Here is an 11334-nt window from a genome sequence, read left to right on the forward strand (position 1 = left end):
AGAAACCCGAGTGCACGTGGCGCCGCATCCGCTCCCAGCATTGTCCGTTTTCGACAATTGCAAATCTTTCCTGCATTCCTGGGAAATCACTTAATGGCCGTATGAGTCATGCTCCTTTCTTGTCCTGCACGTCAGCGGACATGTCACTCTGTCGTCTCCTTTGGATAGGAGGCATTCATCACTGGAGGATAGCACTTCTCGACTGGAAGGGTGAACAAAAGAAAGAAAGCACTTCCTGCATTTCCCGCAGGGGGACGTTTCTTTGTGTTTTTCCAGACGTTCTCTTGGCAGGGTCAATTTGGCATTTGCAGAGTGTCCACAAAGCAAAACAGGCTTACAAAACAGGATTCCTGGAAACAGGCTCACTTAGAGCCATTGGACCATCACCACATATTCACAGCACTTTTCCATGCCCACAGGCGAACAATAGAGCGCGCAAATGCGGATGCTTGGTCGTAACAGCCTCCTCCCCCGCCAGAAGAGTCTCGGAGGGCAGCAGTCCCAGCTGCTGCATGAAGAGACGACTTAATGGCCTGCACGTGAACGCTTGAAGCTCGCTGTTGCTTGTCGCGTTGTCTTGATTGTTGTAGGCCAAATTGCTCGAGCTGTCTGAAACTCAACCACATGTCGAAGCAAGCACTCGGCTCCCGTCTGAAGAGACCAGGTTAAAAGAAAACTGCCATTGTTGTTCGAGAAAAGCCCACTCTCAAGACGTTCAGGACCCACGTATTCCTAGAAAACCAAACGTGCTGCTTTACATAGCCACACATATACAAGCGCACGAAAAAAAAAAAAAAACCTGATTATCAATTTGGATACATGGTGAGGAACATCTCGGACCGCTTAGAAAGAGCGGCTAAGCGCGTCCGCATTCCCATTTAACTTCCCCTTTTTGTATCTTATTTCAAAATTGTACTGCTGTAAAATCAAGCTCCACCTAAGAAGGCGACTGTTCTTCGATGTCGCAGTTTGCAGCCAAGCCAGGGGACAATGGTCCGTCTCTACGGTGAATTTGGCCCCTCCAAGATAGCACTGCAATTTTTGAATGGCCCATACAATGCAAGCGCATTCTTTCTCTGACGCGCAATAAGCCCTCTCTCTAGAACTCAGTTTTCTGCTCAAGTAGAGCACGGGGTGCTCATTACCGTCGTCATCTCTCTGGCAGAGAACAGCACCTAACCCTCGATCACTGGCATCACACTGGACCGTGAATTCTCGGCCATAGTCTGGAGCTCGCAATACCGGACGGCTAATCAGCACAGCCTTCAGGTTTACGAAGGAGGCTTCCTTTTGTTCGTCCCAGACTACATTTGTCGGTTCTGTCTTGCGGAGAGCGTCGGTCAGAGGGCTAGCCAAAGCTGAATAGTTAGGGATGTAGTGATTGTAGTACCCAGTCAGACCTAGGAATGCTCGAATTTCCGTCTTCGTGCTCGGCCGCGGATAGTCTGCTACCGCAGAAATCTTAATCTCGCTGGGTTTCCTGAAACCCTGACCTACATGGTGACCCAAGTAGTCCACGGTCGCCCTTGCCAGGCAACATTTCTCGGCCTTTACGGTTAGTCCAGCTTGACGCAAAAGGCTCAGTACAGCTCTTAGATGTACCATATGGTCCGCCCATGAGTCGGAAAAAACCGCAATGTCGTCTAAATAAGGCACCGCGAATGTTTCACACCCCTTTAAAACCCTATCCATGAGTCGGGAAAAACAAAATGGAGCATTTTTGAGCCCGAAACTCATCATTGTTGGCTGGTAGCTGCCCGTCGGAGTGACGAAAGCCGCGTATCTGCTGGCGCGTTCAGTGAGCGGTACTTGCCAGTATCCTCGAGTAAGGTCCAGCGTAGTCACATATGCCGCTCTACTGACCTGTTCTACTCTCTCCTCAATATTCGGAATAGGATACACTTGATCCCTGGTGAGAGAATTTAGCTTTCGGTAGTCTACCACAGGCCTAGGGTCTTTACCTGGAGCTTCTACTAAGATCATAGGCGAAGCATAATCGCTTTCCGAGGGTTTTATTACTCCCAATTCCAGCATGCGAGTTACTTCCCTATCCAGAATTTCTCTTTGCCTTGGAGAGAATCGGTAGCACCTTGATCGCACTGGCACGTCTGAAGTCAGCTCAATATCGTGCTCAGTCAAATCAGTCCTGCCTGGCCTGTCCACGAAGCAGGCCTCAAACTCTGTTATTATTTCGCCCAGATCGGACAGCTGGGATTTCTTTAGTTCTCCTCTCTGCTCCGTCTTTTTTAGAAGCTCCTGAGCGTTGCTTCCTTTTCCGCTGAGGCAAATCAAGTTGTCCCCCATCTCCTCGGGAAGGTTTAACGTTAGATTTACCACGGCTTGCTCCATAGCTAAGTCCTCTCGGGTTCCACTTAAAAGTCTCGTGAGATTACTAGACACTGGCGGCAAGAGGTTACTCTCAAGAACGTCCTCACTCCGCGTCTCATCAAGCTCACTTTCATGTTGACTTATCTGAAATGCCTCGCTCTCAAAGTTTTCTGACCCGCTATCTTCCACATCGACCACTGTTTTAACTGCCGTTTCCTCCGCTGTGGATTTTTCTGGAATGAGCAGTGTAGCTAGTTCTCGCGCCTTTGAACGTGTTAAGGCTTGCACAACTCTGTCTCCGAAAAGGATGCCCCTCTTTCGCAATAGCATGTCCGATTTGTTGGAGAACAAATACGGATAGCACTTAGGAAGCTTTCCTGAAACGGCAGCCTCGGTTGTTAACTTGCCGAAAGGGCCCTCGATGACCACGTTCGCGATTGGCAAGCACACACTCTGTTCCTCCACTACCTGGCGGATCCACGCACACTGTCCTGTATAGTCGGCAGGCGACACATACGCCGGATGGACAACATCCATCGTTGCGGCCGAATCGCGCAGTACCTTGCAAGGCTTCCCGTTGACTACTAGGTCATGCAGGTAGGGTTCTAAAAGCTGCATATTTTCATCGCAGTCACTGACATACGAGAAAGCAATCTTTTCTTTCCGGCAGTTGACGGCAATGTGACCCTGCTCATTACACCTAAAGCATGTGAGCGGCTTCCTAGCCTCAAGCTTATTCTTTGTGTTCTGCGCGTTGGTCACTTCCCCACTTTTCTCACTGCCGTCCTTTCTAGGGAGTTTGCCTGAAGAAACCTTCATTTCTTCGTTTCCAACTCTAGCAAAGTGCTTTTCCTGACGGTTATTCACACTGAACTTGGGATTGCGGGGCCTATCCACTGCTGGGTTACTGAATTGTCGGCGCGAAGCATACTCCTCAATAAGTTCGGCAGCTTCAGTTGCCGACTTAATTTCGCCTCGGTCCTGTAACCAATTTCTTTCTTTTTCTGGGAGGCAGTTATAAAACTGCTCCAAAAGAATTCGCTCGACTACAGCGTCCCTATCACTGTAGGAATCAGTGCTCTTTAGCCACTCGCCCAAATTAACTCTTAAATTGTACAGGAATTCAGGGTAACTCTCGTCCCTGGACTTAGTAGCGTTCCGAAAACGTTGTCTGAACGCCTCGGCGCTAAGCCTATACTTTCTCAGAAGGCAAGCTTTGACCTTCTCGTAGTTGTCCGCGTCCTCCTTGCTTAGCCGCGCGACAACCTCCGCTGCCTCGCAGGGCAGAACCGTCAATAATCTCTGAGACCAAGTGTCTCGCTGGAAGGACAGTTTTTCGCAAGTTCGCTCAAAGTTAGCCAAATACAGACCGATATCCCCCGATATCACATATGGCTGCATGTACTTTGACATCTTGAAATCTGCCTCCTTGTTGAGAAGAGGTACCGCTAGCTGGGGAGAATTGCCCGACCTCTTGCTCAACTCTAGTTCTAATTTCCGGAGCTCAATTTCTTGGTCCAGCTTTTTTTCTTCTCTTTCACGCTTCTTTTCCTCTTTTTCCCACTCCTTTTCCTCTTTTTCCCGCTCTTTCTGCTGTCTGAGCTGCTCCTTTTTTTGACCGATGAGGTTCCATGCTTCACTGAGCTCCTCATCATCGGTTCCCAGATCAGTGATTGCCTTTATAATCAAGGGTTTTCGTGCCAAACCACTTGTATCAATTCCCAATTCCTCACACAACAGCAACAGGTCCGGTTTCTGCAGCTTTTGTAGGTCCATGATCGCTCCGAGTGTCGGCTACTTCCAAAACAACTGTGCAAACTACCAAACCTAAAGGCGTTTCCACACTCTCTTTACCAGTTCTAAAATCTAACCCTGTTCTAGAACCTGGTCCACATCAGAAGAAAAGCCAAGCACTCACCCACACATGCGATCGATGTTCCGAGCTGCTTTCTTGTTGGCCGATTGTTGCTCCTGCTTGTTGCTTGAGATGCCACCTCCGATCACAAGATGTTGTGGCTTGTAGATTCTGATCCACCTCGAATCACCAGATGTTGTAGCTTGTAGATCCAGATCCCACCTCCAGTCATCAGATGTTGTGGCTTGTAGATTCAGATCCCAACGCTGGTCACCAGTCGTTGTGCTTGTAGATTCAGATCCCACCGCTGCCACCAGTTGTCGTGACGCTGGGGCTACGTCGACCCGGCCTTCACTTGGTAGCGTGCAGAGACTCGGGGTTGAAGTAGGATTGAATCTTCGAAGTTGGTGAAATATGTACAAGCAGGTTTAATGGCACTTTGAGAAACTTATTTACAAGATTATTTACACGAAAAAGAAGGGTACATCAGCAAAATGGCAAGCGTTAAGAGTTCATAGCGAGAAGCGACTGGATGAGCCGTTTACCCAGGGCCCAGAGCGACATTTCGTGCTCTGCAGCGTCCTTAAAACCCCCTATGTCCAGCCCCTCTCTGAAGATGCTGACCAACCAAATCCAGGGCACGCCCCTCAGGTATCGGCATCCAATCGAACACATCACTGCACTGATGGTCTGAAGCACTGACTGGTCCGGCATTCATTCGTTGGGCGTGATCACTTGTTGGCGGGAAAAGCTTGGGAACGGCGAGGAGAGGAGGTACATTTCTATTCTTCAGCAAAGAAACCACAGGCTGGTTCTGACAAGTGGTTTTACTTCTCAGAAACCCGAGTGCACGTGGCGCCGCATCCGCTCCCAGCATTGTCCGTTTTCGACAATTGCAAATCTTTCCTGCATTCCTGGGAAATCACTTAATGGCCGTATGAGTCATGCTCCTTTCTTGTCCTGCACGTCAGCGGACATGTCACTCTGTCGTCTCCTTTGGATAGGAGGCATTCATCACTGGAGGATAGCACTTCTCGACTGGAAGGGTGAACAAAAGAAAGAAAGCACTTCCTGCATTTCCCGCAGGGGGACGTTTCTTTGTGTTTTTCCAGACGTTCTCTTGGCAGGGTCAATTTGGCATTTGCAGAGTGTCCACAAAGCAAAACAGGCTTACAAAACAGGATTCCTGGAAACAGGCTCACTTAGAGCCATTGGACCATCACCACATATTCACAGCACTTTTCCATGCCCACAGGCGAACAATAGAGCGCGCAAATGCGGATGCTTGGTCGTAACAGCATGCAGGGAGGACATGTTGCTGTTCGCCAGGTGAATTGGCAAGTCAAGAGGCGTTTCAAGAAATTCCTCCTTGCAACTGCCATCAGCTCTGCCATCGCTTTGTTCTTCTACGCTATTTCGGTGATGTGGAATCGCATTTCGTACCCTGACGTGTTCCGCACCGCCTCCCGATCTGCATACTTTGACCACGCTCACCTGACACGCTTATCAGGCTGCGACACTACTGCCTGTCAGATGTATATGAGCTCCTTAGAGTCTTCTCTAAATCGATCCCAAGATCCGTGCGAGAATTTATACCGATTTGTCTGCGATGGCTGGCAGCGTGATCATCGCTTGCTCACCGTACTTGATGTCGCTGTAAACTCTATGTACGACCATGCGCTCAGCGCAACCGAGTGGCCGCGCCCTGAAATCGGCAAAGCCGATTACGCTCAGTGGGCAGCGGCGGTCGTCCCAAAAAGGTTAGTCGAGTTGGCCAGGTCCTGCATCGAACTCTCGGAGAGTAGCTTGGACCGACTGAAAATGTTCTTGGCCGAGCGCCACCTACCATGGCCCAAGACATCACGCAGGGACCTCTTCGAGACTCTTCTTGATCTCTCCGGAAACTGGAACATTCACTTATGGTTCCAAGTTTCTTTGAACCTGACGCACTCCCGCAACTTTACAGGGGGGCCCGTGCTCAGAATTGGTCTGGGTGCCGCTCTCCGCGAGTGGATTGCTTTCATGCGGCCGTTCGTCGGCCAAACAAGGGACCTGACACAATCAATCCGGTACCAGCAGTACGTCTTGAGCATGCTGCGAATTTTTGACGCACCTGAAACCCAAGCCACTGATCTCGTCGCTATTATAAAAGCTATGAACCGGTTGACGCTAGCAGTGCTGGGGCCAGCAGTGGCCAATACTGAACAGAGATTTCTGAGCATGTCTATCAGTAATTTGACCGAAAGGACGACTCCCGGAATGACCACAGGACGCCTGCTGCTGCTGCTCAACGAGCACTTCATGTGGGCGCAACCATTTTCGTCCAATGACATCGTGCAGGTGGAAAATCCCGACCTCCTACGAGCAGTTTTTTACCTATTCAGTCTTCAGTCTGATACGCGAGAGGCGCTGACGCTCAGCCTGGGCCTCCGCTTAGTTCACGAGGTAGGCTGGATGGCCGACCAAGAAATAGCGGACGTAACCTTGGAAGTGATGGGTCTCCCGTCATCAGTGCACCCACGGCGCTGCCTAGTGACCATCGAGAACAGCGTAGGCGTCGCATGGCTAAGCTTGTTTCCCACTAGTAATGAATTCCAAACTCTCGTGAAAGATGTGAGAGACACCGTCGCCGATATTGTGAAGCGTCGCAGCAGGTCCGTGCTCGATGTCCGGGCCCAAGGTGATGACGCCACGTGGAGCTTGTTAGCCAGCGTGCTCCCTCAACCTGCCAACAGAGTTGGCTTTTTTACCTACTGGATAAGCCTGATGAAAGATCGATGGCGATTACAGCAGCACAATCTGACAAATATCCTTAAGCCAGGCACCGCACTGACTAATAGATGGAACGTGCATGGAACACTGACCGTCTCTCGCGAATTCTTTGCATTCCCACTTTACCACCCTGACCTGCCGGCAGCTGTAAACTACGGCGGCGCTGGGCGCCTCATTGCGGACGAAATCCTCAGAGGTGTCCTCCTAAATCCTGTGTACGACGAGAGCAGCCGTGGTCCTCAAATACCACCAGAACACCGTAGCAACCAAACTACTACTACCGAGTCAGCTTCAGAGCGCTCTCCGCACCAGGTGGACGCGAGTGCTCTCTTGGCCGCCTTGATTGGCTACAGGCTACGCATCCTGCAACAGCCGAGTGATACACCCTCCATGGAGACGAGTCTCGCTCATGACCGACTTTTCTTCGTGTCTTCGTGCTACGCGCTCTGCTCTAGCGGTGACTACGAGGATGACGTATACGGAGATGCGAGCAGACGCTGCAATGAGGCGCTCATGAAGTTATCCGAGTTTACGGCGGCCTTCAAATGCGAGCAAGAGTATCGTCCGCATTAGTTTCAGCCAGGCCTCTCTTCCCATGTACGACTTCTTTCCTTTCTAAGTGCTTTCATTCAAGCAGACTTCGCTTTCAAACACCCTCACATTTATGATTTGCAGTGAAGTTTTCGTTCCTACTGTGTGACATCTTTTCACTATGCGCTGGCACATGTTACTTAATTTGCCTATGGGTGAGTGTCATCGGCAGTGCATGAAGGCCGGTCTATTAATATGAGATGGATCTAGATGATAAGGATGACATCGCTGGCGACTGAAATAATGTGGGCTTCAGAAATGATCCTAAGGACAGTTTGTTTAGGGTTTCGCCAGCAGAATATCTCATGCTGTGGACTGCCGTATATTAGTTAACAGTTATGAATCACGCTCGTAGAAAGATGTTTGCGGAGCGAGACACCCGAATACGTAGTTTCGGCTTGACAGTAAATATAAACGGGTGTCCAGATTTCCATCCAAAATCTTCAATATGTAGTGTGCATCATGATTTTGAAGTGATCGTCCAGTAGGCTTATATCCAATATTTCCAAGGCCCGGGGACATTGCGGGAAGGAGTGATAATAACTTAACCAATCATTCTAAACATATGAACTAAAATTTGCTTTGAGGTCTTAGCCTTGAATATTGAAGATTTCAAGCTCTCAGGTGCTTTCAGCTGATAAGGGTCTGCGTGGCAGTTATGTCTGTAGTGAGTTGGCCTTCGATCACCCAAAGCTTATGCTGGACTTTGCTTCCAAGCAGTATACAGGCGCTGTGCTTTGATGAGCCTCAAGGTAGGTAGGTAGCAACTTGAATGATTCAAAAAAGAACCAAGTGAGGGGGGGGGGGGGTAAAGGGAAGTGAGGGAGCAGGACGACGATGGGCCCTCAGGCCGCTCTAGATGGCCGGGCACTTTTGAGCTTCGGCGACCCTCGGGCCCAGCTCACTGTCAGAAGCTGTACCTCCGGCAGCGAGCTGCGCAGAGCAGCCTCCCATGGCTCCTGATGTCTTGGCCCTTGCCACGGGGGCTTGGGTTTGTTCGGGCAGTTCAGGAAGATGTGAGTGAAGTCGGCTCTGGTGCTAGGACACAAGTGGCAGTGAGGAGAGGTTTCGCCACGGTTTATAATAGAGAGAAGGAAAGGGGTCATGACTGTGGCCATCTGAAGTCTGCGCCAGAAAGCCTGGTCGCTTTTGGGAAGAGATTTATGCGGAGGAGGGTACAGCAGGCGGGAATTTCTATAAAATACGGTGAGGTCGTGGTAGTTAAGAATCCGATCTCTGGCACTGCGAGACGAAGGCACCAGGTCGCTCTCAGCCCGGTTGACGAGTGCTCGGGCTTGGGAGTGAGCGGCCGTGTTGCCTGGGTGTTCGCTGTGCGCAGGGACCCAGAGGAGGGTGATGAGGTGATTCGGTGGAGGGGATGATGCTAGAATGTTTGCGGCCGGGGAGTGAATTTTGCGATGGGCATAATTAATAATTGCTGTTTTGGAGTCTGAGAAGATATACTCAGCAGAGGAGTGTGTGATTGCTAGGGCAATTGCTGCTTCTTCAGCTTGCAGGGAATCCTGCAAATTTGGATTGGACGCACTGACTATCGTGTTGTGGAATCCATCCACGACAGCTAATGCGAAAGCTGGTCGGTTTAAATATTCGGCCGCGTCTACGTAAACTGCCGGAGCGCCAGGAGGGTAGTGCTTGTGCAAAGTCTTGGCTCTAGCTTTCCGTCTCTCACGATTATGCTCCAGGTGGGTATTTTTGGGAAGAGGCGGAATGTAAAGATTGTTGCTAACAGCGGTGGGATGATTGCGCGTGGCCGAGGTATGACCGGGTAGGTTTATCCCAATTCGGCGCAGACGAATTTGGCCGGTTTCGGTATGCGAGAGTCTGTGGTACTGACTAATGAGGTGAGCTTCTACCAGCTCTCCTAAGGTGTGAACCCCTAGTTGAAGTAGCTTTTCAGTAGGCGTTGATTTAGGGAGGAGGAGAGCGCTTTTGTACGCTGTGCGGATAAGTCTGTTGAGTTGCTCGGTCTCCGTGGGTGTGAGGTAGAGGTAAGGGATGGAGTAGGTGATCCTGCATAGGCAAAATGCTTGAATGAGGCGACGTGTGTCTGCTTCCCTCATGCCGCGATGGCGATTGGCGATACGCTTAATTAGTGAGGGTGTATTCAAAATGGCAGCACGAATTAATTTTATGGTCTCGGCGTTGGAGCCGTTGTCAGAAATACTGAGACCTAAACTTTTGATTCTATTGACCCTGCGGATGGGGATGTCGTTTAATGTGACTTGAATATTAGGGGGGTTCCGTTCTTTTAGGTCCATGACTATGAGCTCAGATTTAGCTGCCGAGCAGCTTAGACCAATGCTGCTTGCATGCGTAGCAACAGTGTCAGCGGCCAGCTGAAGTTTGGATTCTATTTCGCCATGGTTGCCGGTATTGACCCAGATGGTGATGTCATCCGCATACAAGGAGTGGTAGATGGAAGGAATTTTGTCAAGATCCCTCGTTAACGGGATAAGAGTAATGTTAAAAAGAAATGGGGACAAAACTGCTCCCTGGGGCGTTCCCTTACTGCCTAGCGTGAAGGGGCAAGTTTTTACTGTGCCTAATTGTAGGCAGACGGATCGGTTGCTGAGAAAGGCAGCAACATAGTCATGCGTGCGAGAGCCCACGTTTAGGTCGCTCAGTGATTGTAAAATGGAGGAGTGGGCAACATTATCAAAGGCCTTCGTCAGGTCCAATGCAAGGATAGCTCTGGTGATGTGAGGGAAAACGAAAACGGGATTGAGCACATCCTCCTTAAGTTGTAACATGACGTCTTGGGTTGACAGGCCCGCGCGGAAGCCAAGCATGGTGGTGGAGAAGAGCTGGTTTTGCTCCATGTATCGGTTAAGTCGATTTAGGATTACGTGCTCCATGACTTTACCTGTGCAGGAGGTGAGAGAGATTGGTCTCAGATTCTTAAGGTCTAAAGGTTTGTTAGGTTTTCGTATGAAAGTTACCTTGGCTGATTTCCATTCCGGGGGCAGCGTGCCCTGGTCCCAGTGTTGATTCATGTACCTAATGAGAGAGGCTAATGATTTGGCGTCTAAATTTCGTAGCGCTTTGTTAGTTACTCCATCAAGACCTGGTGCGGACGTGGTGCGGAGCCTACCCAGGGCAGCCCATATCTCCGCCTCTGTGATGGGAGCGTCCAAGTCTGAATTGGGGGTTCCTTTGTAAGCCGGTAATGGCTCCTGCTTTAGGTCGGGGAAGTATGTGGCTTTAAGAGCTGCTTCAACGTCTTGCCCCTGTTTCTCCGCCTCGTGCAGTAGTTTGGTGATTTGTTTATTATTTTCTGACCGTGAGGAACATGGGTTTAGTATATGGCGGAGGAGGGACCACGAGTTCTTCATGTGTAGAGTGCCGTCTAATCGGTTACATAACTGATTCCATTGCTGTGACGAGAGCTCGGCCGCGTGTTCGGTGATGAGCTAGAGCGTTTGCGCCATTTTCCGTTTTAATTTGCGATTATGTTTTTGCCTGAGCCATCGTTTCTCTAAATTCTGATAGGCCTCCCAGAGGTGGAGTAGTCTGCTGTCAACTGGATCGCCAATATGTTCTGCGCGGGGCCAATTTTTCGCTAAGGGATACATCCCGTAGGAGCTTAGAAGCCCAGTCCATATAGTCAGCGTGGCGTGACATGGTCCATAGGGTCACGAAGAGTCGGACACGACTGAACGCCTGAACTGAACTGAACTGAACCATATAGTCATGAATATCTTGTGCCGGGTTTTGGTCTCTAATTTTGCGGAACTTGTCCCAGTCTACAATAGGTTTAAGGTGAAACT

General features: G+C 50.0%; 1 pseudogene; it reads right to left on the bottom strand.

Annotated features, from left to right (window-relative positions):
- Nucleotides 1–10560, bottom strand: part of LOC146184789 (uncharacterized) — a 46145-nt pseudogene extending 35585 nt beyond the window's left edge.
- Between the last annotated feature and the right edge of the window lie 774 nt (nt 10561–11334).

Source organism: Amblyomma maculatum, chromosome 7, assembly GCF_055883805.1.
Source record: "Amblyomma maculatum isolate TAMU_Amacu chromosome 7, ASM5588380v1, whole genome shotgun sequence".
Lineage (NCBI taxonomy): Eukaryota > Metazoa > Arthropoda > Arachnida > Ixodida > Ixodidae > Amblyomma > Amblyomma maculatum.